The 27927-nt window shown below is 42.7% G+C and overlaps 1 long non-coding RNA gene across 1 annotated transcript; it reads left to right on the top strand.

The window, feature by feature from the left end:
* Positions 1 to 171: 171 nt before the first annotated feature.
* On the top strand, positions 172 to 27091 carry LOC309449576. Its single transcript, XR_014185975.1, has 3 exons — positions 172 to 279; positions 2204 to 2276; positions 26963 to 27091. It is a non-coding gene; the product is annotated as an uncharacterized lncRNA (long non-coding RNA).
* Positions 27092 to 27927: the final 836 nt, after the last annotated feature.

The following is a 27927-nucleotide window of genomic DNA, read 5'->3' as shown; positions in this document are numbered from 1 at the left end:
AAAGCAAAATGAATATTGTATGCACCACCGCCATCTCACGTTTAGTAAGTGCTTATCTTTCAGCCTTCATGTTATCTGAGTGTATCATGTTAAAACAGTCTACCAAGATGATTTATGTCATACACAGGAACATGAGCGCACTCACATATGTTCTTCTCTATTCTGTTCCCTAGACAGGATAAGATGAAGCTTCTCAGGAGACAAAGAACTCTTCAACATTGTTGTGAAATTGAGAAAAGAAATCCTACTGGGATATTGTGTAAAGTGTGTGAAATTAAGGTAAGGTGAGAGAACATCCTCTTTACCTCCTGTACAAGGATCAGAATAAACTATGGGTCTCAGCAGCACAGACACTTTCCCACGAGGGAGACAGCCTGCTGAATATAAATATCGTAGGCAGTGAGTCATCAAAGATGATGTCATTGATTTATGCAAGGATTGCAGAGTTTGGTTTTGGTGGGAGAGATTTTATTGTCTAAATGTAGCCAGACCATGATATGCAGTGAGTTTATTCTGATTGTAGTAGAGCTTTTGCTTAACTTTTATTTGTATGGTGGGGTGCATTGGGTTATATGCTCAGGAAAAATACATATTCTGTGTCTCATTTTGTTTCTTTCAACTATTTTGTGTACATTTTGTCTTGAAAGGAGGTTGGTTTTTTTCAGCAGTTATATAATTGCTGCAGTTGCTTTTACAACCCAAGGAAGAGACAAGAATTGTTTTCAGTTAGCTTTCCAGAGAAGTGTCTGAAGTGAAAAAAAGGCACCACATCTTTGATAGATGGTGTCAGATGGGACATTGATGTTTGGAAGGATGACGAAGAGGAAGAAACAGTTCATTCTTTGTCAGAATGATATATCCTCAGATTCTAGATATGAACTGCTGATGGCTGTCTACTATCACCACTAGTGTTCATACATACACACAGACACATATATATGTACGCTGTCTGAAGATGGCATATCAGTTTTAAGGATCATGAATTTAGAACATTATAGATTCATATACAAAATGTATTCATTTACAGTCTCAGATGTGCTGCAGTTCGGTGTTTTATTGGGACTGTCTTTGGCTTCGTTTTGAACTCTTCCAATGGCAACTAGACAATAATTGCACTTGGGTCAACCACAGGATTTCAATAGGCTGAAGCAGCCAAGTTACTGCCATTTCTACCAAACCACATGAACTGCAGCTATTGCTTTTCTGGGTTCATGAGAATATTTGTAATGAAGAAAGCATCATCTCACAACTCACTGAGGTAGCCTCCAGCGCTATACAAAGGAGTTTTGTATAGCAATAAAAAAACATAATTGCATTATGATGTGCAGAATCCTTTTCTGGCTGCATTTTCACAAAACTTGTTTTCTGGACTTACTACAGTCTCCATAAAACCATGTTGTGGGCAGAAAGTTGGCATTGAAGGTCAGTTTCAACATGATAGCTGAAGTTTTCTGATTATGTGCTTTTATATTTAGTTTGGGAAATTAAAATTAATTTGATCATTGCTAATTTGCATGTGACAGTACTTGGGTTCAGGCAGGCAGATTTCATCTTCCTTGTGATGCTTTATGGCTCTCCCTTGGCACACCAATATGAACCTGTTGCTTTCACTTTTGTTGCATTCACCAAGAATGGGAAAATGTATGTGCATGTTGTCACAAGAACCAAAACACCCCCACTTTCAGCCTTCGTCATAGAAATATTTCAAACTACTGGATTAGTTTATATTTCTTTCCTTAGAAGAATAAAACAGATAGTCACATTTTCAATTCATTATTTTGATGAAAAGTGTAACAAAAACATTTCTGCAGGCAAAATAAAATGAAGGTTCACTGAAATAGTTCAGATTTCCTTGAAAATCTGAAAACAAAACTGTTTTCTATTTTCCCATAAAAAGCACACCATGAAAAAGTTTGTCAAGTTTCTACAAATCAGTTTAGTTAAGATATTTTCTTTTATGGAAAATAAAAATACTTTTTATTAATTGACTGATACTCTGGGGCCAGTTTATTATATATATGTTTTCTGAAGTTACAAAGAGCAGAAAGGGATCCAACACCTTCAGCAAGACTTATTTTGTACCAGCACCACTTATGCCTTTCATAATCCTCTCTCTGTTCTTAGTGTCTCCTTGGTCTCTATTTTGTCTCATTACGTTCTTTTGCAAAGAATTTGTAACTTATTTTTGATCCTGTTTATCCAGAGAAGCTTTGGGCTGAAGACAGAAGATTCTGCTGTGCATTTCCCTCCCATGGTGTGGTTGACAAAGCAGTAAGGTAGCATACTTGGTTTAAACATGGAACTAAACCTTTATTTCAGATAAATAAGTTTATTGGCTGGCTTCTTACCTGGCACAAATTGCCCCAGCCTGCTGTGAAATTGATGCAGATAGATAGACTTATTCTTTTTGCAGACTTTTTTCTTACCTGCTCCTGGAAATCAAGGAATACCATATTGGTGACTTGATGCTTTCATTGGTATACCTGGGAAATTAAAACCAGCTCAGTCAGCATTCCCAAAGTGAGATGTACTTCAGGACTGGGAGACTGGGGCTTTGTGATCTTCATCATCACTGTTTCCCAAGGGAAGGTGCTGCGACTAAAGCAGAAGTCTGGTATCTGCAGAGTCACAAATCTGTCCAAATTCAAAGCACAGAGGTTAATAGTTTTGTCACCTGAGGACTCCTCTATAGTCAGTGTGGAGAGGGAGATCTCCAGAATACCTTCTTCAGAGTTTCAGAGTTCAGAGCACACATCAGGCTCTTAGAGTGCCTGTCTTTATCCCTTGACTACAAAGTGAACTTAGAGTGACAGTGTTCCATACATTAAGTGTGATGACATCTCTACATTAAATGCCTTAATCTAGCATCATCAGTGCTGATATAAACATTGCCCCCCCTGAGATCTTTCCTCAAGAATACAGTACCAGCAGGGCCTTCTCTCAAAGTCAGGGTGAGAAACAGGGTTGCACATCATCCAGTGTGTCTTTATTTAAAAAAATATTTTCCTGTCTCACCCTTATATCAGTCTTTCCTTGTCTCCCCCATCCACACTCATCTACAGACACTCATTGTGGCATTATTTTATATTTATTTTGAAAGAGGGTTTTTTTAATCTTTATTCATACCTTTCCTTCCTTCAGCTGTGGATAAAACAAGCAGATATGAATATTCAGAAGTTCGTGTCAGGAATATGGAACCCAGGGACCTATTTAAATAAATATTTTGCCATCATATATCTACCAGTTACCTTCCCCATTTTCAGTATGAGAAAATGCATCATCAACATTTGTTCTCAAAGCAAAAGGAGAAAATTTATCTAAGTCATGGAGAAATCAGTCCATGTTGAAGCTCAGAGATATGCTCTTTGTGGAATGAAAGCAGAGAGAGGACAAGATATACAAACAAATGAGCAAACCCAAAACTAACAAACAAAAAATTGAGCAACTTAAGCTTTTGTGAATAGATGTTTATGGAAAAAGAAACGTGATACAGAATATCAGCTCTTCTGGAGATTTTTTCTTGTTAGCACCCTGTATTCCCAGGCACCCAAGATCCTAAATGTAGTTTTCTGTAATGATCAGATTCTCTTTGCATTGTCATAGCTGCTTCTAGTGAGAGCTTTAGGGCTGATTTCAATAGGAGCAAAGATGGGTTGCCAATGAACACATAAAAAAATTATTTTCATTAATGCATCGTTACAACGATGTTAGCCCTGTCATTGTTCCTAACAGTTTCTTTTGAAACACCTTGTCCACCTCTCCATGAAGATGACAGTTGCTTGTTAAAATGTCTGGAAAACGTTCCAAATGTCCTTCGTTCTGCTCCATGAAAACAGTTCTGCATTTGTTGTGTCATAGTGCAGGGATTGGAGATGATGGGTTGCAGCAAGGGTGAGATACATTTCCTAGAAAGACTTCTGGATGTAGAGAGCTCTTCTTAGATGGCTAGTTATGGCCTTCTCATATTCTGTGGTCAGGTGCAACACCCAAATTCATAAGGAAGATGATTGTCTGCATCTAAGGCATGGAAACAAGGAGGAGTGTGATGAGAACAAGCCACGTTTGTACCTCAGCCTGTGCAGGAGGCTTTATTCAGGTTTTTATACCAACCTATTATTGCAGCTTTCCTTTCCAAGTGTCTTGATATGTTGAGACAAGCATTACTAGATGTGCCTAAAAATGTTAAGCATTGTTAGCTTGTGTTGCTTCTATCACAGACTAATCAATGGGCTGGGAAGGTATAAAGGAACAAAATGTGTGCATTAGTAGTGGCACTGATCCATGATTTTATTTAAAGGATACATGAACTCGATGGAGTCCATGCATGATGTGCTTGTGCTCCCTGACATTGCACCTCATGACATAACAAAGGACCTTATCCTGATGAACCAGTGGCACCTAGCAGAGACAGGATTTTCAGACCAGATGGAGAGGAAAAAGGAAGAGCTCAGGATCTTTTCCAATAATTTAGAGGCAGAAAAGACAGAGAACTTGCTATATGCCATGCTACCAAGACGCATCAGCTTAAGGAAGCTTAATGAATCAGCTTAAGGAAGGAAAAAAGGTGGATGCGGGTACTGCAGGTTCCTTTCTTTTTCGCTGCTTATGGTTTCTCTAGTATATCTGGTCTTAAACTTTGCAGCTCCCTTTATAACAGTGTATTTACCAGAGCAGTCCCAAAGTATCCTCTTTCTCTACGTGATGAATTACAACACCCACAGCATACAAGCATCATCAGGGACCCTTACAGCTGCAATGATGGAGAACAGATGACTGCAAGAGAAGAACAGGCCTTGCCTGGAAACTTTAGCCATGAGACTTGCATAATAAATTCCTACCTGAGTACCACTGATACAAAGCTTTTCAGAAGAGAATACTGTTATGAAGAAATAGAAGTAGTCACAGTAGGAAAGGAGGGCATTTGTGGCATGTGTATTGCTTGTTTTCAATCTGGAATATACCAACTTAGCAAAGTCCCATCCAACACTTGCTAAGCAAAAGCTTTTTAGATACTCCAGTCAGAGGTGTCTTTACTTAGCACACATCAGTATAATTCAGCTACCAAACAGAGAAAGATGAGAATCTCTCCTATGCTTACAGGGAGTTTTTCTTCAGCTATTAAACCAATTAATAGGATTTTGGCAAATTACGGAAATCAAAGAGTATTACCGACTGAGTCAAATAATAATAGAAATCTTTATGAAGAAATGTACACCTAAGAGCCGACTTCTTCCTCAGGAGAATTTGATTCCTGCACAATACTTTTCAATGATATTGTGACATCCACAGATACTTGCTCTGCCAGTGAGCCCATTAAACTGAATTCCATGTATTCCAAGTTTGATTAATTAGGCAATGTCCCTAGAGTTTATAAAGTGTTTCTATTGCTGTTTTCTTTAGTGGTTTGTGATTTTGTTTGTTTGGTTGGTTGGTTTTTATTGTGAGCTTTCTTCTGTCTAACCAAACAGAACATGTGGTGATCACAGGGAGTGAAACTGGATGAAAATTTGGGGTAAACAGTGTTCTTTCAGAACTTCAACCATCAGTTCTTGTAAAGTGAGGCTTTCTCATTCCTTTCAATGCTTTGAGATAAGAATTTCCAGATCTTTTCATTTTCCCTTACACTCGTCTGTGCAGAAAAAAAACAAACTAAAAATTTGTCACTGAGCAATCCTTGAAATGGTAAAATTTTTTTAAATTTTTTTTTTGCCTATACATAATAAGGATCCTTTGGCTTCAGTGACTTGCAGGAACTGGACATTTTATGACTGTAGAATTATCTGATGTCAGGATGAAACATGTGGGTGGAGGCAACACAGTCCCTATCACTAGCCATGCACTAAGAAGAGCCAATCTTGTGTTTGGTATGGGATTTGCTTCCCAAGAGATCGTAAATGCCGTGACTGAGGAGCCCATTCAGGTATGGATGACTGAATTCTTGCTTTGAAATAGATGTTATTTATCAGTAAATATTTAAGCAAGATGTCCTATTCTGGTGGAGGTCAACATACTTACACTTCAGGTTAATATTCTTGTTAAATGCCATGCTGAATTCAGGCAATGGGGCTTTAATTTTGCAGAAGGAGGAACTTTGTAGTCCAGAATCCAATAATGCACAAAATCGTGCATTTAACAATGGCCAAGTTGTCCATTCACTGACAATTTAGAGAAACGAGTACTCAGGAACAAACTCTATTTTATTGCTGTTTGTGTTTAGAGATAACCAGAAAGTCATTTAGTAACTCATGAACAGATAAAAATAATTTACATAATGAATTATTTCACACTTGTTCCTTGCTTGTAAGAGCTGCTTCTACAAGGGCAAGTGTTGTTTGTTGAAAATATAGAATTTTACAATTCTTTATTGGCTAGCTACAAAAACATAATTTTAATTGTATATACATGGAATGTTGAATTTAGGGTGCTGGGTAATGAGGAGAACAGTCAAGTGGAGAGTTGTCTGAAGTGATGTTTGCCATGGGTACAATGGAGCTGTAATGCCTCCTTCTTTTCTGCCCCTTTGCCATCACCAGTGTGACAGTCACAAGATAGGAAAGTAACTAAAGTGCTCATCATCGTCTTCTTCTTACAAACAGCGCACTCCCTGTCATCAGCCCAAGGCTTTGTCTTTGTTTCTGCAAGCAAATGCACAGGTTCCTGGGGAGGAGTAAACTGTTATTTAGTCCCTTGAATGGGAGATGGGAAACAGCCTGTTTAAAGTTGTGTATGGCATGCTTGTTCAAGAAGGACTGCTAAATTTTCTAAGTAGAGACAATGAGAAGTTGATATGACGTATCCCATTTCATTTTTGATTCATACTGACCAACGAGAGGTGGGATTCACTCCGGGCCAGTGCTGGCTGGGGCTGTTGATGAGAAAATGCCAAAGTATCTCTTGTTTGGAGACACTGTCAACACAGGTTCACGGACGGAGGGGATCTTCCCAGGAGGATCCACTTCAGCTCAGTAGCTTTTCAGTAGGGAAAAGGAAGTGCCAAATGGAACAAGCCAACCTGAGCAGTTTCTTTCCCATCACTTCTGGCTAGAGCAGTCATAAAACAAGGGATATTTTGGTATTATCTACACCAGGCTACTTTGAGATTTCACATGGGGGGCATTCCTAGGATCAGTCAGTTCAATGTGTGAGTCAGTGGAAAAAGGTAGGTGCTCCAGGGAGACAATCCAGCATGTCTAAGAGAGACATCAAGGGAAGCTTTAAGTGGAAGTGTGAACAGTGCCACCCACAGACACACATCATATGAACAGAATTATTTTCATATTACTTAATATTTCCATCCAACACCTAAAATCCAGGTACTTAGATGGAAGAACAAGATTCTCCTAACCCTCACCTTGTAAAAACCCTAGCAAATACTTCACTGACACAAGAGTCAATTGTTGGCAGGCAGATCCAGGCCTCACGGCAGTAGCGTGCTTCCCTGTCTGGACAGGTTTCCATGGGCTCAAGGCCTCTCAGAGTAACGGGCTGTACTGAGTGAAGTAATAACTTGGAAAGGGTATGACATCCACTGCCTTCTGTGTTTGGACTTTGCTGGCAGGCTTTTCTCCTCTTTCTGTTAAGGCTTTTACCTGGAGAAAGTTGAGCTGCAGACGTTCTACAGAGTCCTTGAGTATCTCAGTCTTGTCCTTTCTAGTGCAGCTTGGAAGGAGCTCTGCAAGATTAGTGCATTACAGCAGTGCTAAATGTGGGATGAATAAGCTGGAATCAGGCTTTCTGTGGACACACCATAAACTGAGAGCACGGAATAGAGGGGAGAAGAAAGCAAAATATATAGAGCAAGCAGAGAAGTTGCTTGGGTACACACAAACATTTTTTTCAGGTACCTATGGATTTTGCAGAATAATTGAGGCAGCCCCTTTGAAAACTTAGGCTTGGTATTTACACTTACCCATACCTGCAGAAGAAAAATTAATCTATTTCCTAGTAATCCTGATTCTGGTTTCCTATTTTATATTCAGGTTCTCCAGCAGGGACGTGTTGGCTCTGATTTATGGTTTGCACATTTTTATTGGTCATGGTCTTTCAGAATAATTCACAGCTAAAACAATTTTTGGGGCATCCAAAGGACCAATGCTTAAAAATAAAATTTCCATGACCTGCAGTGATTTAGTACCTGGCACAGGTCCTAACCAACCCCAAACTCAGCAATAAATAACTTACAAGAACAGTTTTCTTACTGTGGCATTACTTCCTCCCCTAGCGAACAAATAAAGAGCCCTACTCTGCATTCCATACTCAGGCAAAAGTACTGCTGGTGTTAACAGGACTTTTGCCTCAGTAGTCTACATTTGGCTCAGCAGTTGTGAGTCACAGTGGTGACATGGTGCATTGAAGTTCATCTGCTCTGCACCCTGTGTACAGCCAAGGTTCTCAGCTGGCTATCTTACCTCCTAGTCACTCCGGGCATCTCTTTGTGTCGTGCAACCCAGAGTGATTCTGGTTTTATTTGCGGGAAAAACCACGCCCAGTTTGTGAGATCAAGACATTTACATGTTGTTTTATTATATAAAGCAGGAAAAGTGATTTTGCAATGCATTTTAAGAGTTGAGCACCATGGTCTTTTTGACTTACATTGTGCATTACCGACACATGCTCCCATGAGAACAGACAGAAATACTCATTAAATAGAGTCATGAAATGCCGCTTGCTGTGCTCTATGTATAACACCATCACATATTTCACACCATCAATAACCACTGTAAAGTGCAATAACAAACAGCAAAATAAGTGTGAAATGAAGTCTTAAATGCTTAGAGGAGATGCCTTTCTGAGAAGTCTTGCAAAGCTCTTTTCTGCTCAAAAATTTGCTAGTAACAAATAATTTTTTTATTAGCACTGAAGAACTAATGGAGCTGTAGGAGAGAACTCTGGATTCTTTTCTGATTCATGCCTCGCAGTGGAATTGTTAAGTTCCAGTTGCAAGATTTCTTATTTCTGGTGATGATGCATGGGCCAGAAAAGAGCAGAAGCTGAATGGTTGCAGAGCTGGCACTCATGAAAAAGATTTCCTAGTAAAAACTGAACAAATCGGATCAGAAGCCACAAGTATGGACCTTCACACTCTTATTTATTTATTTATTTTTCTCCAGGCCTTCTTTTGCCTTATTTTGTGTTCTATGTGAAATGTGCATGCTTAAATGAAATCTGCCATTACAGAATACTTTGCTGAGCCCAGATCGTGCAACATTATATGCTTGGGCAGAGTGTTACTCCACGTACAGGGAGCAAGGCAGGAGATCTCCATGTGGTTTAGCTGTCTACCCATGTGCTGTACATTATTAACTATTTTTTTTCTGTTTTAATTCATTCGTACAGCTGTTTACTATCTAGAGAATCCACGCTCCATCCAGGTTTTTAAAAATTTTCTCCTTTCTTAAATAATTGAGCTTTTGATATCTTTTGCAGTCCAGGTAGATCCTCATCAGAAGTAGCAATCTGTGGTATATTGACTGCTTAGAGGATTGGGGCTGACAATATAAAGTTCTTTTATGTAACGCTATACAAAAAGACCTAGTACACAAGGAGCTGTTTACACCCAGAACCAATTACAGCACAGGCAAGCCCACCTAGAACGATAAGGTATTCCTTTGGGTAACCTTGCTCTGGCCATCAAAATGTACCCAGCACTAATGATGCTGTGCTGTTATTTCAGTTTTTAATTTCCTCTTGATAACTCTTGGTCGCATTGTTGCCATCGGCCTCCTTGTCCTAACTTCCACATTTTCTCTTGTGCAGAGCTCTGCCAAATCGAAACTTCAAGATAGGTTAAAGAAGAGAAACTAAAGATGAAGTGAAAAGGCAAAAGGGCCACATGCTTTTTGAGGAAAAATCTGCATGCAGCTGAGGACGAAATCAAAGCCTCACTGCAGGCTGGCTGAGCAGAAAAGCACGTACAGGGGCCTGCTGGCCCAGTGTAAGCAGATAAACCAGCATTGCTCTGAATTCTGAGAAAGGTAGCGAGCTCAATTTATTTTGAAGTGTCAAGTAATTTAGCCATTCTTCATTTGAAGCCCGAAGAAAATCCTTCAAGGAATTCAATTTATATCACACTGCCCAGCTGTACCCTCTTTTCTCCTTCCCTGTTGGCTGTCAGTGAGCACACTGAATGATATGAAAATGAGATGGCAGGATGTCTTTTGAAAGTAGGTGGAGAGGAAAATTTAAGCAGTAGACACAGAATTAGATCTATGACTCCTCGTGCTTGGGAAATCATACGTGTAAAACAGGGAAATACTGTCTTGGCCCAAACCAGATAGCAACCAAGCACTTGAAACTGGAGGACACAACACAAAACCTACATGAATAGGGTATGAAATGACATAAGAGCTAAAGTTTTCTCTGTCTCAATTACTTCAATATTTTGGAGAGTGTCAGTGGAAGGCGGAAAGGAGAACCAACAAGCACGCAGAGGCAGGAATAGGAGAGCATGTCTTGAAACAGTTTGGGCAGACCAGGAGATAGACATGCAGAAGGACGAGGGAGCAGGGGGAGAATATTGCAAAGGGTCAGAAGCACAAATAGAAGCTCTCGCTGGCATGCAGGAAGTGAAAGCTTGAGGGATGGTTTATGTTTAGAAACGTGACTCAAATGGCCTGGTTTTCAGCCCCGTTTCCAAACAGAATTACCCCAGGACATGGAATATGGGCTGTCCCCCACCTTCACATGTGGCAGCCTATGCTTGCACAGAAAAGTGTGTCTCCTTGGGCCATGTACCACCCAACCTTCTGCCAGCAGGACACAGATAAAATCTATTACTAACATGCCTCTGGCCCCAAGAGGAGGGGATTTCACTGCAACATGTGTTTAGCTGCTTGTCTTTGAAATGCCCATGGATAAGGTGTTCACTCCTACCCTGCAGTAAACAAAGAAAACAAACTTCAGCAACATACCATGACGTGGCCCCTGAACCTCAGTCCAGATGCAAACGCTTTGCCTGTTTGTTGACTCCTATATCACGCAGGGATGGGGCCTCGCCATAGAGAAAAAGTGAAATACTGACAGAGCGGGAGCATCCGTGGCAGAAAGCAAGTCAGCAGGATCCCGCTTCCCATCTAGCGAGACAAAAAGACTATTGTTTCTGGCAAAGACAATGTTTTGAACCTCAGGAGTGTGAAAACAGTAACAGATTTATGAATTCCTCCTGGATGCATGTAGCTGCCAGCCTTTAGCCAGCACACGCTAGGAGTGCAGAGCTTACACGTGCTGGGGATGGTGCTGGAATTGGGGAGTACAGCTAAGCTCATTTCCCATTTTTGTGCCCAAATTACATATGGGAATAACAAGGTGGAGGAATATGGTCATATCAAAGGTCTGTCTAGCTCAGCATCCTAGAAGGGGCCAGTAGAAAATCCCTAGGGAAGATCCTTAAGAATGGGAAACGCAGAGACTGAGGCTCCACTTGGCACCCTCTCCTGGCTTCCAGCAACCAGCAACTTAAAGGGTCTCTAGGCCCAGGGCTGTGTCCAGACCACCAAGTTTAACAGCCAACACAGACTTACCCTCTCTCAATTTGTCTAATCCCTTTTTGGACCCATTACTCCATAGCTCTGTCATAGCTGCACACACAAACACAGCTTGGCAACAGCACACATCCTTGTGTAGATGTGAGGATGCAAGCAAGCCTGGGCTCATTGAAGGAAAATAAAATGTAAGAAAGCCTGGACCTTAAGAGCCTTCCTTCCCTCCCATTCCTTTTTTGAATCTTTGATTTCCAGGCTCCCCAGGACACCAGGTATTGTCACCTCTGCTGGTCTTCCTGTTCTGACTCCTTCTGGAGGCAGTTGCTGTAGGAAGCCTGGGTGGTGACGTGGTCACTTTTATGGAGTACACTGATGAAGACAGGCAGCTGCTCACCACAAGCAACACTGCTAGCAGGGAGTACGTCAAAGGCTTGTTTCAAAATGGTCCTGATGTTCTATTTCACAGAAGGGGAGGTGGCTCAAGATCATCCAGGTAAGCCTAGTAAAGCTGGGTCATACCTCATCTGGTTCTTAAGGCAAATAGCACCTTGAGGGACAGATTTTTTTTCCACGCCTTTTATGTGTTCCACTCTTCCTAATTAACCTGGGTGCTAGGCAACAAAGTCCATTGAAAATCTGTCCATTTGGCTTTGCTACTGGAGTCCCCACATCCCTAACAATTTACCTCTGCTTGTTGCTGGCAGATACTGTGGCTTTATTTGCTGACCTGGCTTTGCACCTGGTCCCTGTCTGTTTCTAGGACAAAGACTTGTGATCGCCAATGTCATTGGAAATTTATGCTCCATCCTGATGGACCTGCACAGCAATGGGATTTGGCAGCAGGGATTTATATTAGTACTAACCCCAACCACAGCTAAAGGGCACCACTACTAGGTTCCCACCGCAGCAAACCGTGCTAAAATCCAGATTTCATGTTGTACTATGTGGGAACCTTTCACACAACTTGAAGCAGTTTTAAAACCCGATTTGGCTTTATTCACTTTGAACATACTGCCATGAAGTACAGTACTAATCTGATCTAGTCACAGCAAAGTTCACACTTTTATGGGTTGATGATGAGTTACAATAAGGGTCATTTACTTACTGTAGAACAAGCCATCACCTCCCAAGCTGTTTTGTCAACCAGTCCTGCTGATGTCAGATCACCTGCCCCTCCAATTGCCATTTGCCCTGCAGGAGCCTCACTTCAAAATCACGTCACCTTCATCACTAAGTTTTCAACAGTGTTTTGGGGGAGTTTGGAATCTCCTAGGGACATTGTAATATTGCTATTGGCTTCACGGAGAAATGAAGGTAGATGAGTCAGTACAGCTCCAAGGAACTAAAATGGATATAAGAGTGGAGACACCCTGTGCTTCTACAATGTCAGTCCTTCAGCCCATCATCCTCACCACTGGTCTGCTGGGTAACACCTGCAAAGCAGAAGGGAATGATTCCCCATACTTTGCACTCCTTTGGTCTGATATGTTCCTTCAAGCCATCTCACATGCATTTGCTGTGCCTAGATATGCTCCACTCTGCCTGTGTTCCTCTGTCTCCCATAAGCAAATTATAGCACACTTTTGCTCTGAAGATTTTGGTTTTGCTGCTTTTGCTATATGACCTGTTGAGTTTGTGATATGGTAGATGGCAAAATAAGTCAGAAGTGAAGCAGTAGCTCTGTCAGACAGAGATGGACACAAGGACATAATGCACCAGCCATGCCCAGGAGAACAAGCGAGTCTCATGGGACAGCACAGGCATCTAAGAAGGGGGCTTCCCAAGTTGGCTGGAGTTTTCTCCTGGGGTGGATAACAAGCTAGATCTCTTCACATTGAGGACTGCTTGCAGGTTTTCCTGGCACTTTTTTTTAACACCTCTTTTTCCTCTCACTTGCTATCTGCCAGCAGCTGAAGCCAGTTGGCTTAGTAGAGAGTATACAAAAGGGAACAATGAAGAGTGGCTTTCCAATCAGACAAGGATGCAGCGCTTTAGTAATGGCAATGGACATCCTAGGCTTAGTGTTTTGTCATAATACATGGAAAATGAGGAACAATAAATTGCAGAGATCCTGATATTGAGCAGTTTAATGAAAAAAAAAGATGAGTTTTCAGTCCAGACTTTAAGAATTCCAATATTGTGTAATAAAAAAGGTAAACAGAAGTGTTCGGCGCTTTTGCTATTGAGTCCCAAAATGAAAAAAAGATGAAGTTTTATTACTTACTTTTTAAAAATCAAATACAGTCTAGAGCCTTTCTCTTTGGCTGCTAATATAAAGATGATGATGAGATATAATGCCATGACACAGTGACTGCCCTTTAAAAGAGGAAAGAGCCCCCAAACTTTGGTTTGCTTATATGGCATTCACTGAGAGGCTATTTTAATAAAAATATATAGGATGAGGCCAGGTATCTACAAGCTGGGTCTGGAGCCATAATTCAAATTCTCTGTGCTATACAGAAGATTCAGAGGTAACATTGACCAAGGACTTTGGCTCCCTATGCTTGATTTCATTTACAAGTGAAGCGCAGCACGAAGTTTAGCATGGGGAGCCAGAGATCCGGTAGTAGGTGGCCCATGTAATACTTTGGCTAAGAAACCAAGACTGTGTTGTCCTCTAAGGTCTGGAACAGCAAGTACCTTAGAGTTATTACTTATAGCTATAGCAGATATTTTCAACCTGGGGTCTCTGTGACCTATGGAGACCAGGAACACCTTTTGTTAGTGGGCTAAAATTCACTAAACAGCAATGTGTCCTGCCCTTAGAAAAACTTACAAGGGTCTGCAAACAGGGAAGAAAAAAGTAGGAAACCATAAATTTACAGAATTGAGTAAAGCTGTGATTTCTGGCCCTGACACCTGTTTGATTCTCCTGATGATGGTCTCTGTCCCTCCTTGATGTCTGCACAGACACACCTGAATATTTTGCCTGGGATTTCTCCCTTTTCTGCTGCAGGCATTCCCAAAGTCAGATCCTATGAACAGCTCATGGTAGCTGGGTTACTCCTTCACACAAGTTAGCCCCTTCATTGTAGGTGCACCAGATGCCTCACTGAACTGCATAAGCACCATTTGATTTCTCTCAAGAGAAAGCGGACACAGAAAGGCAACATGACTTGGCAAAGTCAGGACATGAACAAGAGAAAGCTGGGGCTCTCATCCTCCACAGTCTTTTCCTTTCTGTTAGGTTGTCCATAGAAAATGTCCCACAAGCACTCTCAGGCCCACCCCTGGGAGATGTAAGAGCACAAAAGTGCTCATGGCTCCTGCAGAGCTGGCAAGCATTAACTCACACTGTCCTGTCTCCACAAGACCACTTTTGCTCTCCCTGACTGGAAACCAAGTGAAGGCTTTGCTGAGCTGTGGTTATTATTATGTCCTGGTGTAGCAGCCTGTGTTAACCACATTCACACAACTTCCAGAGTTGTGTGGCTCAGCAGTGGTGGTCCCAGGCCACAAAAGGTCACACAGATGTACCCTCATGGCTGTCATGGCCTGTGCTAGACCAGGTATTCAGCAGCAAGGTATTTACCTTGCCTAGGTGAAGGATACAGAGAATAGAGGACAAAAGGAAAGTCCTGATGTCATCCCATCCCTTCCTGCTTCTGGGAGATGCAGAGATGAGGTAAGAGAAGAATAGAACAATTGCAAGAAGACTTATGGGCTTTGATGGGGCTGGAGAAGCAAGAGACCTATCAATAGCATTACAGTTGATCATAGCAATTCCCATGTTATGGACCAGCTCAATGGGACAAAGGAGAAAGGAGTTTGGAAAGAGGCTTTCTGAGATGTCCCATCTGGCCCGGCACAGACAGTTTGCTCCTTTGTTTGGATTCTTCATGTCTACTTGTTGTTATCACACCTCACAGCCTCCCTCTGGAAAGGAACAACAAATGGGACCAGGTGTGGTTGGATGGCCACAGCTGTATGGTGAATGAACAGCCAGGAACACGATGGAAGCAATGGACTCTGAGCTTTAGGAAGGGGATGTTCAGCTCTAGCAGCCAAAAACTTGCAGCTCTTTATTAGGTTTTATGCCTGGTTGTGCCATTTCACGTATATGTTAAATGAAGCACAAGCATTTGTGTATTCTGGCATCTGGTGTTAAGACTAATACTTTTGAATGACATTCTGAGGAGGTTCTTCAAGTTCTTCCATGATCTATGAAAAATAACTTGGCCTCTTATCGTTGGAGGAATATTGTCTGTGTCCAAATGACACAACGGGAGAAGATGGAGGTTTCATAGTCACTGAAGCATTCCCTTCTTCCTGAAGGGAAGAACTTTCAGTCCCAGGGCTGAAGAAGGACATCAGTTTTGAATCTTGGGGACATTTTACCTTATTGAATACCCCATTTCTATTTCCTGTTAATCCTCCTACCAGAAAGTGCCACTATGAACAGAGAATTAGTGCTTAGGTTATTTATGCTTATTGTAAGAGTGGGCAACTAAGCTGCATTTCCTTGCAGTGTTTAATCACTTGTGATCATGAGCATGAAGCCTCTCCCACAGGACATTCACAATCTTTCTCCAGTGAACAAAGATAGCCCATCAGATGGTCAGGCGATAGGGCAAAGGCTGCAGCCTTAGACTGCAGGAGGAATCTTTTGGGAGCAGGGGACCCACTAACAGGACACACTTCAGGTGTTCTGTAGCCACCAGGAGACAAACAAGCTGCTGGCAGATGGGGCCAGCAAGCTGTCCTTTGAAAGAGAGGTCAGGGAGTACTACAGAGTGGAGCTGCAGATGTATGACTGCAGAATGACAAGGCCCCGAGGGGGAGGCCAGATGTGGGATTTCCCTGCTCAGTAAATGAGATGTGGTATCTGTGCACCCGGCATATGTACTCTTGACCCTTCTGTGATGGTTTTAATCAAACCAGGCCCAGCACGGAGGCAAGAGACTACAAGCCTTCTGAGCAGAACAGAGTCACTTGAGTGCCTTGGGATGTTCTCTCTTCAGGAGAGCAGGACGAACTCCTTCCAGCTATCTCCCTCCTCCATCTTGTGGGCCATGTCTGATCTTAAAAGGCCTGGTAATGTGCATGCTCTAATTAAGGCCACTGAGAATTATTGATTTTCCATTTGGGGAGGAGACTATGCATTGAACTGAAACAGAAAGAAAAAAAATTCCAATATTCAGCAGAATGAAGCAATTAATTCTGGCTGACTGAAGTATTTGAAGTGACCCCAAACAAATGCTTTCCTTCCATTGCCTTGGGGCTTTAAGAAAAGCCAAGAGGCAAAGAAAGAAAGTCAGATGGGGAGGCCAGGTGTCCTAAACAAAGCCACTGAAAGAAATGCTGCCTCTCTCCTCACTTCATGGCTGAGGGTCTTAAGCAATAGTGAGAGGGGACTCTTACCTGGGATGTGTACAAACAAGTTTCAAACCTTTGGTGGATCCAGTTCAGACTAACAGACTTGTACTGACATCTTACAAGAGGGTGAAAATATGGACGTACGGTCTGGGTGTTGATGTTGTTCCAATTTCTAAAAATGGTAGCTGTGCAGGTAAGAGAAAGTAAATGGGTGATGAGTGGGACTCGAGACTGGAGCTGAAGGAGGTGAGCTCCTGCTGTGGGCAGTGAACACATCTTCTTGTGCCTGACATTGAGAATGACCAAAAACCACCAACGAGTCAGGACAGCTTCAATCGTGATGCTGGGCAGAATATCCTGATGGTGGGGAGATCCACCTGGGAAGCCCTCACGCAGAGCTGTGAATCAGGAAGCAGGGGTATTTGAACCCAGGTCAAAAGTATTTGAACTGATTGCCTGTGCACTAGGTAGTTAGGAGAACCTCCAAAAACAGCCCCTTTTTGCAAAAGAGGCCCAAGTCCCCCTGAGAAACCAGCTCCTCCAGATGGAAACCGTTTGTATCAGGAATGTCAGCACCAAGCATAAATAATGCTGGTGGCCACTCAGTGTTGGGTTTTGGCAAATTAAAGGTGCGCTCAGCCCCTCATCTCTGAAGGCATTCCTTTTATCAATATTGCCACAGATACAAAATAAAGGACAAGCATAACATGGGAATTTACTGAGCTTTTGAATACATGGTATGATGGCACATTTGTTACCTAGACTCACTGGCTGCTAACTGTGTCATTTACTTGGGTTGCTTGTTCTGCCAAGTCCACATAAGTCATCAGGAGAAATGCAAACACATTTCCCATTTTTTTACATGAATTAGAGTCACAGCACAGGCTTTCTTATATTTTGCTTCTATGGAATTTTTTTTTGTACCCAGCAGTTTTCCTCCTACACATCATGCAGACAAATGTAGCCAGGGAAGTCAGCAGACTTGATACTGTGCTGTGTCTAACCGAGCCAGTCTTTTACATATGTTATATATTCACCTTTTCTCTGGCATCTGCATTGCACTTGGGAAAACACTCGCACGCAAAGGGATGGGCTCTGGGGAATGGAGAAACATTATCTAGCACGGGAATACTTAATTAATTTTCAGCAAGCAGCTTTTATAATACATAACATACACTTAACATAATACACTTTGGTCTTGTGCCAGAGATTTTAAGTGATTAGGCTGTATCAATTTACTCTTGAAACACTGATTAAAATCTCAAAACTTTCATAGCAAATGATGCATGAACCAGAATCTGAAATGTGATGATTGAAATATTGCAATGTCACAGATTCATCACACAGCCTTTCCAAATCCACTCTCGGTTTCAGCTGGCCCCTTAAATGTTCTACTCACACGTCCTAGTGATCAGCTTTTTTCTCCTGCTCCCTCTCCCCCTCCCCAAACCTCTGCCTCTTGGAAAGATAATAGCCAGGCCTTAATTGAAGCAAACAGGTCATTAAAATAGTAATTTTGTAGAGATTTGCAATGACAGACATTCATTCACTGCCAAAGACCAGCAAAGAACCAGGGACTCAATATTCCACACACATTAATTCTAGTATAGACCAAATCAAAGTTAAACATCCTCCTCCCTTCTTACTGTGAGAAATTTCTACTGGGCACAGAATTTAAACAAAGAAAAAATGAAAAGTAACTATTCAGCTCTTGCCCTGTGAATTGTGCTCTAGCCTTGAAGCAGGTCTTGACAAATGGTATCACACCTTCTCCTATAAGGAGGACTCTCATCTCCTTTTCTTGGTGCACAGTCACATTTCATCATTGTTGCAGATAAGAGAGGTCAAATCACTCTGATTACTTTTACAACCTCTCTGTAGAATGACTCTCATCACAGTGTCACTTAAATGCACTTAGTTCTCAGTGGAATCCAGAAACTCCAAGCCAAATTGCCTGCTGTGTGAAGCACATAATCCGAAAAAAGATGACTGACCTAGGACCCATGGTACAAGGGTTTTCTTGAAATGATACTTTAGTGGCAAGCCATTGCTATAAATCTAGTATTGGGTCTCAAAAGTCTGTAAAGATAAGTATGCTTGGCTTTCTTCAAACTGCTAGTTACAAGTCCCTTACATAGCTGTCAAACTGCAGTGCCTCCAGGCAGAAGCGATGTGCAATTCAGATAGTCTGCTAGTGAGGATGTCCTGACCTGCTCCAGTGAAGGAGAGCAGTCAGTGCCCTGAATGTAGGTATCTAAGCCTAGACTCATCTCATTTAACTTCAGGGCAAGGTGAGAATCTTATTACACTAGGATTTCTCCCACAGTCTGTAGAGAGAGACACCACCAGACCCTTTGTCAGCACCCAAATGGGGACACGTTTCTGACTCTAGAGGAAACTGCTCCTAACAAAGTATTCAGTAAAATGCCTAAAATGAGGTGACCTGGACCAGGCAGTAGCCCCGTGTAGCTGCCTCTACGTGAGCTATGTGCTCCATTGCCAGGTCCATTGGTAGGTTAGGACCAATGTGCCTGGCCATGCCTGGCATCACATCACCATCTAAGGATGTTCAGAACTAGAGCCTGGGGACATGACCTCCACTCCAAACATTTTAGGATCCAGGCAAAGAAGGCAGAATTCGGAGGAAAAAGCACATCATCCTTTCAAGGTGCAGTGTGGATGCCCTGCTAGAACCAGCGGCACCTTCCCTGGGGGCTCCCCTCCTCCCAGCTGGCAGTGCTCTCCTCCGGGCTTTCTGCATGCTTGAACCCACATCCATGAGCTCTCCTGGTCCATCACATGCCACTGATAGGGGACAACTTCTGTGTTTTTTTCAGAGCTTTTACTCTGCTCTGGCTCAAGCTGGATGTTATGCAAGAAGAAAAAAACAAAACCCAAAAAGCAAACAACAAGCAAACAAAAACACACCGAAACCCCCAATAAAACAAAACCCAAAATCAACCAAACAAAAACCACCAAAAAACAACTGAATGAGATCATTTCTTATCATAGACATTCAGCCGGCTATGCAGGGTTACTGAAATAAAGCAGGGGAGCTCTTTTTCCATAGCAAGCCATCTGGTTGACATAGACTCGCACTGATGCTAATCTGTTGGTTTCTTTCTTTTTATTTTTTATTTTTTTTTCCTGAGGAACACTTCATCTGCAGCTGTAAATTCAGACTTGCTCCCTCTGTGTGCAGAGCATTCATTTTGCACACATATTTATTACTGCATTATGCCCCATTGTAGGTGTCAGAAAATCATTGTTATCCTTGGTGTGTCTACGTTGTTCTAATGTCAGGGATGTACTTTCAAATGGAAATTAAGCAATTATGTTTCACATGGGGAAACCTGACAGACGCATAGATTTTTACACCACTGGCAATGTCGCTGTCACAAAAGCAGACATTGTTCTCGGCGGACTGTCAAAGAAATATAATGTATTTCAAGAGCAAAGCGGGGTGAGGGAGGGGACCAAGGAGGGGGAACGTGGGGTATTTAACTATGTGATTTGAGTTCATAGATCATGGAGCTGTTTAACTTCAGAATGCAATCATGACATGACAATGAGGCTACTTAACTCATCCTTGAAAATGAGGTTTTGAGTAGTCCTTTAAAACACAAATAAATGCTTTCAACCCTATCTTCACCTCCAGCCTGGTTAAACCAGGGTGCTACTGTGTCTTTAATATTTGCATTGTTTATTTAGGAGTTGGTTTAAGTAGCCACCACAAGTGCAGCAGGAGCAAAGAGCCATGCTGGATCACAGTTTATTAAACATCAACCTTCTAGCCGAGCTGTCCGGGGGTTGTCCTTGGGGCAGGGAGCTGGGGAATCCTTTGGCGCATGATATAGGGATGGAGACCTTCTGCTTGTCCCCTGTGGCTCGTTGTAATGCAGGATACAGTGTCCGTCTAGAGCCTCGTGCAGCACAACTGACCTTCCCCCTTTCTTAGCCTCCCCCCAGTTATTTTTGGTTTGTTACAGGCTTTATTTGGCCATCTTTGTGTAACTCTTCTCTGCCCTTGGTCATCAGCTTCATACAACTCCCCCAGGTGTCAGAGACCCACAGCAGCCCAAAGCCAGGAGCCAGGGAGTGCAAACAAAGGGCTGTACTTGTGCCCACTTGAAATCAAGAGGAATCTGGGGCCTAGGGAACAGAAAATCTTAAAAAATGATGTATTTTTAAAATGTTTCAATCAAATATTCACCAGTGAACACACACGTTTTACAGTAAGGGCTGTAAAGAAGTACAGTGGTGCACATAAAAAAACTAAGCATCCAGTAAAATGGCTTTCTAGGCAAGATCAAAAAGCACTTTGCACAATTCAGGGAGAATTTATTTGTTTAATAGGTATTTTAGATAGGAAAATCCTGTAGTCTTCACTAATGCAAAGTTCTTACAATTGAGATTACAGAGGCACAACTGAAGATCAGGATTCTGTCGGGGGTCAAGACCCCCGGCATGGGTCCGGGCCTACGGCGACGGAGGAAGAAATGTCACCAATTCAATGTGAATTATAGACATGCTTCCTTTATTGACATGAGCCACTGGCTTTTATAACAATTCTATTAATTATGCCTACTTGTCAAACACCGATTTGATAGCATACGTAATGAGCACATCCCAACATACATAATGAATCCATCCCCTTGAGTCCATCCCCTTCTGTGGCCCCCCCCTGGTATGTGAGTTCCCTCGTTATCTCGGAGCTGCCTCCTGGTACTTGTTTATCCAGGCCTTTCTCAGGAGCTGCCTCCTGAGACTGTGAGACTTGTTTGTGCAGGCCTTTCCCAGGCAATACCTTCTCACCCACCCTTGCTCAGCTCATGCTAACTGAGGCCTACTCATGCTAACTAGAAGAGATCCTCTCCGTAGAGAGGGTCTCATGCCCTTTCTCTCTTGGCCATTCTCCAACAGGATTCCTCTAAGTCAAGAGCTGCATGGACATGGCTGAGGAAACGGGCCTCTCATCAAGGAGCTTGCATTAAAAATACAAGAAATCACAAAAGCGCTGATGGGGAAAAGCAGAGATTTCTATCCTTCCTTCCCTCCATGAGCCAAAGAAAAAGGTACATGTATCACCTCAGGTCTCAGTAGACTTTTGGAGCAAACCAAGAACTCAACCCAGACCATTCAAATATGAGTGTGGGCTTTCAAGCTCCTCCTCTGGTCAGTCGGGCCACCTTTACCTTTGTGAGCTGGGAATAAAACCCACAGATGCTGGTTTGGGTCCAGCTGGGTGCATGTCTCCAGGATCTGCTGCTCTTAGAGATGTAGAGCAGAAGTGTTTGTTGGCACCTGGCCACATCCACCAAGCATGAGGAGACCCTACCCCATCCCCGCAGGCCAGGGAGCCTCACTGGGAAACTGTGCCTACTGCCACCCATAACTCTCAGGCTGGAAGCCAATGCTGATGACATTGGCTTCAGGACATGAACCCTTGTGTCCCTGTCTTCTGCAGCTACCTGTTCACTTTTCCTACCTACTCACTGACCCTTGTTGCAGGGTCTGGTTTTAATTCTTTCCCTGGTCCCCCGGGGAAGGCATCACATGTTGATTAAGATGCCTCCCACCTGATCCTTCCTCCTGTCCCATTTACTTCATTGTCTGCAAACTTGATGAGAACACACTTCTCACCTCATCCAGGTCACGGATAAAGCCATTAAATAGGACAGATTCCAGGACAGACCTATCATACCCCACTAGTCCCATGTGTCCCGGTAGGCTCTGACCAGTAATCATGGCCCTTCAAGCTTGGCCATCCAACCAGGCTTTCACCCACTTGCTTGGCCCACCCATCCAGACCATAATGTCCAAAGCTGGGTACAAGAATACTACAGGAAAATGTGCCAAAAGCCTATTGGCAAAGATGATTTTCCTTCACTTTGCCACGTGGATCACACCTCTCCCTAGCATGCCTCAATCCTCAGAGTGGGTCCATGGTTGTAAAAGCCCAATTCCCATTGACACCAGGTGTGCAACCAGGTGTTCACCTACTGGACCTACCTGTTCCTCCCCATGCCCTTCGCTTCACTCATGTGAGCATAACAGCTTAGGCTCTGCCAGCCTATAAACATTAGCATGTTAGTACTCACTGTTCTTTTAAATTCAAGGCTTCCAACCCCCAGGGCAGAACTTAGCTACACAACTCCCATTCTGCCCAACAGGATTTGTGTGGTTACACTTTGGTATAGTTGAAAATACTCATACATAGAGCAGAACACATGGACACAAGTCTGAAGACATCTGAGGATGTCACTGTTGCTAGTTACTCTGCAAGTCCTTTGGGACAGATACCTCATCTCTCAGTGGTCTTCAAAGCGAAGTAGGCCTTTTTTGTACACTGTAAAAATAAACAGTCTTCTATAAAGAACTGCTGAAAAAGGCTCTGGAAAACTCTGGACTCAGAATCTCTCTGATCCTTGTAAGTGCTGCTGGCAAATTCATTTCTGTGGTGGTTTTCTCTTAAAAAGGTCCAGTAATGTTTTTTTCTTGCCATGGAGTAGCATGTCCATTTGAATGAGTTACTGCTTTTTAGTAGTTGCCTGCTACGTAGTGGTTTTCACATACCGCTGGCACAAGTAAAGAACATTTACTGCACAACTCCCAGATAAAATGAGATGGAAAAGTGCTAAACTATGGTCCTCTTTGCTCCTCTGTGATGTCCAAGCTGTCCTCTCTGCCCTTCCTACCTCTGGTCCTTTATTTCTCATTTCGATTCTTCAAAAAAAATAGTCTGATCCCTGCAGGAGATCATTTGGCCCATGCTGCTGGTTATTAAGCAGCAGCCCTGGAAGGGAAATGTCAATCTCTTCAAGCCTGACATATGCACATGGGGACAACTTGCCTTGGAAATAAAAAATACAGCAGAAAATCCTCCCTGAAGGTCTCCCCTCTGCCAAAACTGCACTCTGACCAACTGGCTGGGAAAAAAGAACATAGCACACTCACTGCAGTTCTATGGCAGCACATCCATTACAGATTTCATAGAATTATAGAACAGCCCAGCTTGGAAGGAACCTTGAAAGATCATCTAGTCCAACCTTTTGTGGGAAAGGAAGCCTAGATGAGATTATCTAGCACCCTGTCCAATCACATCTTGAAACTCTACCACAACCTTGGAGAACTTTTTCCAGTTAATTAAGGTTCCTACTGTAAAAAACTTCTTTCTTATGTTGAGATAAAACCTCTCCTGGTGCAACTGATACCTGTTGCCTCTTGTCTTCTCCTTGTGACTCCTCATGAAGAGAGAAACTAATTTCTCTTTGTAGATGCCATTTAACCATTGGAACACTGTGATGAGGTCCCCCTCTGAGCCTTCTCCAGGAAGAAAAGACCTAACTCTTTCAGTCTTTCTTCATTGGTCACGTTCTTTCAATATTTCAAAGCCCTTCAGTCATCTTCGTGGCCCTCATTGGGAGCCTCTCCAGTCTGTCCACATCTTTCTTCTGTTGTGGGGACAGAGTTCTCCAGGTGCATCCTGACAAATACTGAGCAGAGTGGGATGATCATGTCTCTGTCTCTTCTGGATTTCCCCACCACATTCAAACTTATATCCTTATTTCAATCTCACTCCGGTTCTGCCCCTGCTCTATCTACTTAGAGCTGGAGCAGAGCACACGCTGATGCCTGTGCTGGGTGTAGAGCACTTGCAAAGGTTAAAATCCTGTCCTGCCTGGGAGGAGTGTGCATGGGGAATCTCTCCTTGTCTTCTTGGATCTTGCAGGTTGCCCAAATAACTTGTCATTCAATAAGTAATCCCATGAGCAATGATCCTACTGAAACCCTACAAACATGTTTTGGTTTTGGTTTTTGTTTTTCTTTTGTTTGTTTGGTTGGTTGGTTGGTTTTTTTGCTAGTCTTATGGTATAACCAGACTACAGGAAGGATGGAGGTTGCAATTTGTACTTACTAAGGCCAAAATCATACCAAAGCAGCACAAAAAGCATAGGAACCTTGGTTTGTGTGAACAAATGGCAATATGAAGCCCTCCATAAAGCTTCCATTCCACAGAGCCCAGCCTAAACCAACAACTCATGACCTGCATCTAGACAAAAACTTCCCTCCATCAATATTTGGGAGCCTGGGTCAGGGCCCAGTTACTCTGCAGCAGGTTTTCTGCCTCACACCGTGTTACGAACTAAGTGGTAATCCCACATTGCTTTTCCCAAAATCAGAACAAATCAGCGTTTCTGTGTAGCTCTGGTCTCCAAGGAGGTGTTCCTGCTTGCCATAGGCACGTGGGAATTCAAAGAAGTTCAGGTCGAGTTCACCGGATTCAGTTTTAAATGTATTTTTATTTAAACTGTAATCCTGTGAGCTAGTAACTGTCACAACTTGCTGTGATGAGGCAGGGAGACATAATTCACAGTTTATAGGTTGAAGGCTGAGGGACAGAGAGCTGAAGTACACTTGGATATACTCTTTCAGTTGAGCCTTAACAGCTTAAACAGTTACGACCCTCTGGCTGTTGGTTGCTGTTTTAATTCACATTGAAAGCCTGAATGTGCCTCGCACAATAACCCTCAGCGTCGCAGCCAAAGGGGCAGGGGGCAGTTAACAGCTGAGAAACAATAACTGGAAATTAAGGGGCTAAAAGTCCTTTAAAATCAGTCACAAGAGTACATCTGGAAAGGAAGGGGAGAGGCCCAGATCAACTTACCTACCTTCCCTGCTTGCAGCTAATGCAGATGGTTTCATCCCATTCCTCAGTCCTTCCTTGTGGGCTGACGGGAAGGTTTCAGACATCAGACATGGGAGCGCAAAATTGTTACAAATAAATTTTGCCCTTTGAAACACAGAACAGTAATTTGAGGGGAGGGAGTGATAGGGCAAAATTTCAGGGATTTAGTGGGCTGTAAGAGAAAAATATATGGTAACACTGCAGAATATAACCTGTAGGGTAGAGGGGGGTTCTCCCAATGGAACAGAGTGAAAAATAAGTTTATTATGTATTTATAAAATGAGGAGAGAGAGGAAAGAGAGAGAGAAACAATGCTTAATGGAAAGCTAAAGAGATCTTAAGAAGCTGACCTACCCTGTCTAGCCTGGAGGCTAAATTCAAATACAGGATTGCCTTAAAATCTTGAAGGCACTACAGCCATATTGAAGACAGCCATCTACAAATTACACACGTAGGCACACACAAGGTCTGGGCTGATCGTATCTTGCATGGGAAAGACCCCCAGCTCCAGTGGATTCTTCCTCAATACAAACCTCACCTTTTCTTCAGAATGCTCTATACTAATAACAGAGAAGATGTATAGAGGTGAGTAGAGACCTAAATTTCAGGTGGTTAAAATGACATAGAGTGACTCCTTAATGACCTTCTTCAAGGAAGCTTCAGTTATCCTCAGCTATCAACCTCTGTAAACCTTCTGCTCAGTTGCTCTGAAATAGGACTGACTACAAGATCAGAAAGTATATCAGATATTTTTCACTTTCACTCCTACTATATCAAGTTTGAACGGTGTATGAAGAACCTCCAGCAACGTCAGCTGCACCGGGAAGGTGCTGATGGTTCCATTCACAGCCAGGACCAGCTTCACTCATTCGTAGGGCTACACAAAACTTTGATTTTTGGTGATCTTCATGTGGGTCCCCATTCTGAAACAGTTTGCTTGGTCGGCCTGAGTCAAGGGGAGGTGGGGCTGTCTCAGCTCGGCATCCTTTGAAATCAAATCAGGCCCTCAGGGTGAAAAAACAAAGGGTGAACACAACAATTAACCCCAAATCTGAAGCCAGATTTTAAAGCACAGCTTTTCACTTTTCTCTTAGCTTCCCTTTTTTAAAATTGATGAGCCACACTGGTGGGCTGTTAAAATATTTTTTTAACCTGTTTTACCTGTGATAACATTGCTCGCTTGGCTACTATCTCAGGGTACCAAATGCATTTTAAAAGGGAGCTTTGAAAAATTCAGGCAATTTTCAATGTGACAGACCCCAAGAAACGTAACAGTTGTGCACACAGAGGGTACTACAGAGCGAAGCTTAAGACACTTGAGTTATGGCGGTTCTTTAAAGATGTAAAGCATTGTGCCATTTTCACCAGTCTTTGCCTTATTTGCAAATTGGAGCTAGGCAGTGTAAGTGCTATTTCATATTTAAATAGAAGCTGCTGTATTGATTTATGCTCAGCATTGGTAATTCTGTTTTTACAGGTAAGTGCTGGTGAGTGATGGTTTATGAAATTGTACAAATCCTACTGATTTTCTTACTTGGTTCTCACTAACACCAATACACCAACTTGACTGCCAACTAAAAAAACAAACCACCACCTTTGATTTGCCCTTGCTCTCTGGATTTTACAAATGAAATGGCAATAACTCTCCTAACAGCCTTGGAGCCTCATATCAGCGCTTAGCACAGTATGATGGTGATACCAGGCTAATGTTTTGGCAGAGGAAAAGCTTTTCCCTTGTGTTCGATTAACTGTCTGCTAGGAAAAAAAACAAAAAAACAACAAACCAAACCAAAACCAAACCAAACAAAAAAACCACCAAAAAAACACAAAAAAAACCAAACCATGGAAAAGAACTGTCTATCCATTCTGTGTAAGTCTGTGATGGAGCACCTATATATGTATGTGAGAAGAAAGTGAAATAAAAAATGACATGAATATCACATCCCTCTCTTCACCTCCCCTTTCCTCATCCCACTATTGTTCAGAGATTCACTGCCACGTTCATGAAAATCAAAATATCCTGAGTACTTAGGCCAAGAACTCTTACGTACACAGATACGGTTTTCAGTAGAGGATATAAAGCTATTGGAGAGTCTGGAGAAGGGCCACAAAGTTGGTGAAGGGTTTGGAGAGGAAGTCGTATGAGGAGCAGCTAAAGTCACTTGGTTTGTTCAGCCCAGAGAAGAGGAAACTGAGGGGTGTCCTCACGGTGGCTGCAGCTTCCTCACAAGGGGAGGAGGAGGGGCAGGTGCTGATCTCTTCTCTTTAGTGACCAGTGACAGAACCCAAGGGAATGGCAGGAAGATGTGCCAGGGGAGGTTCAAGTTGGACATTGGAAAAAGGTTCTTCCCCCAGAGGGTGGTGGAGCACTGGAACAGGCTCCCCAGGGAGGTGTCACGGCCCCAAGCCTGACAGTGTTCAAGAAGAGACTGGACGACACCC

The sequence above is a fragment of the Streptopelia decaocto genome, assembly GCF_964273445.1.
Source record: "Streptopelia decaocto genome assembly, chromosome: 1".
In the NCBI taxonomy this organism is placed as follows: Eukaryota; Metazoa; Chordata; class Aves; order Columbiformes; family Columbidae; genus Streptopelia; species Streptopelia decaocto.
This window is presented reverse-complemented; position numbering and strand designations above follow the sequence as displayed.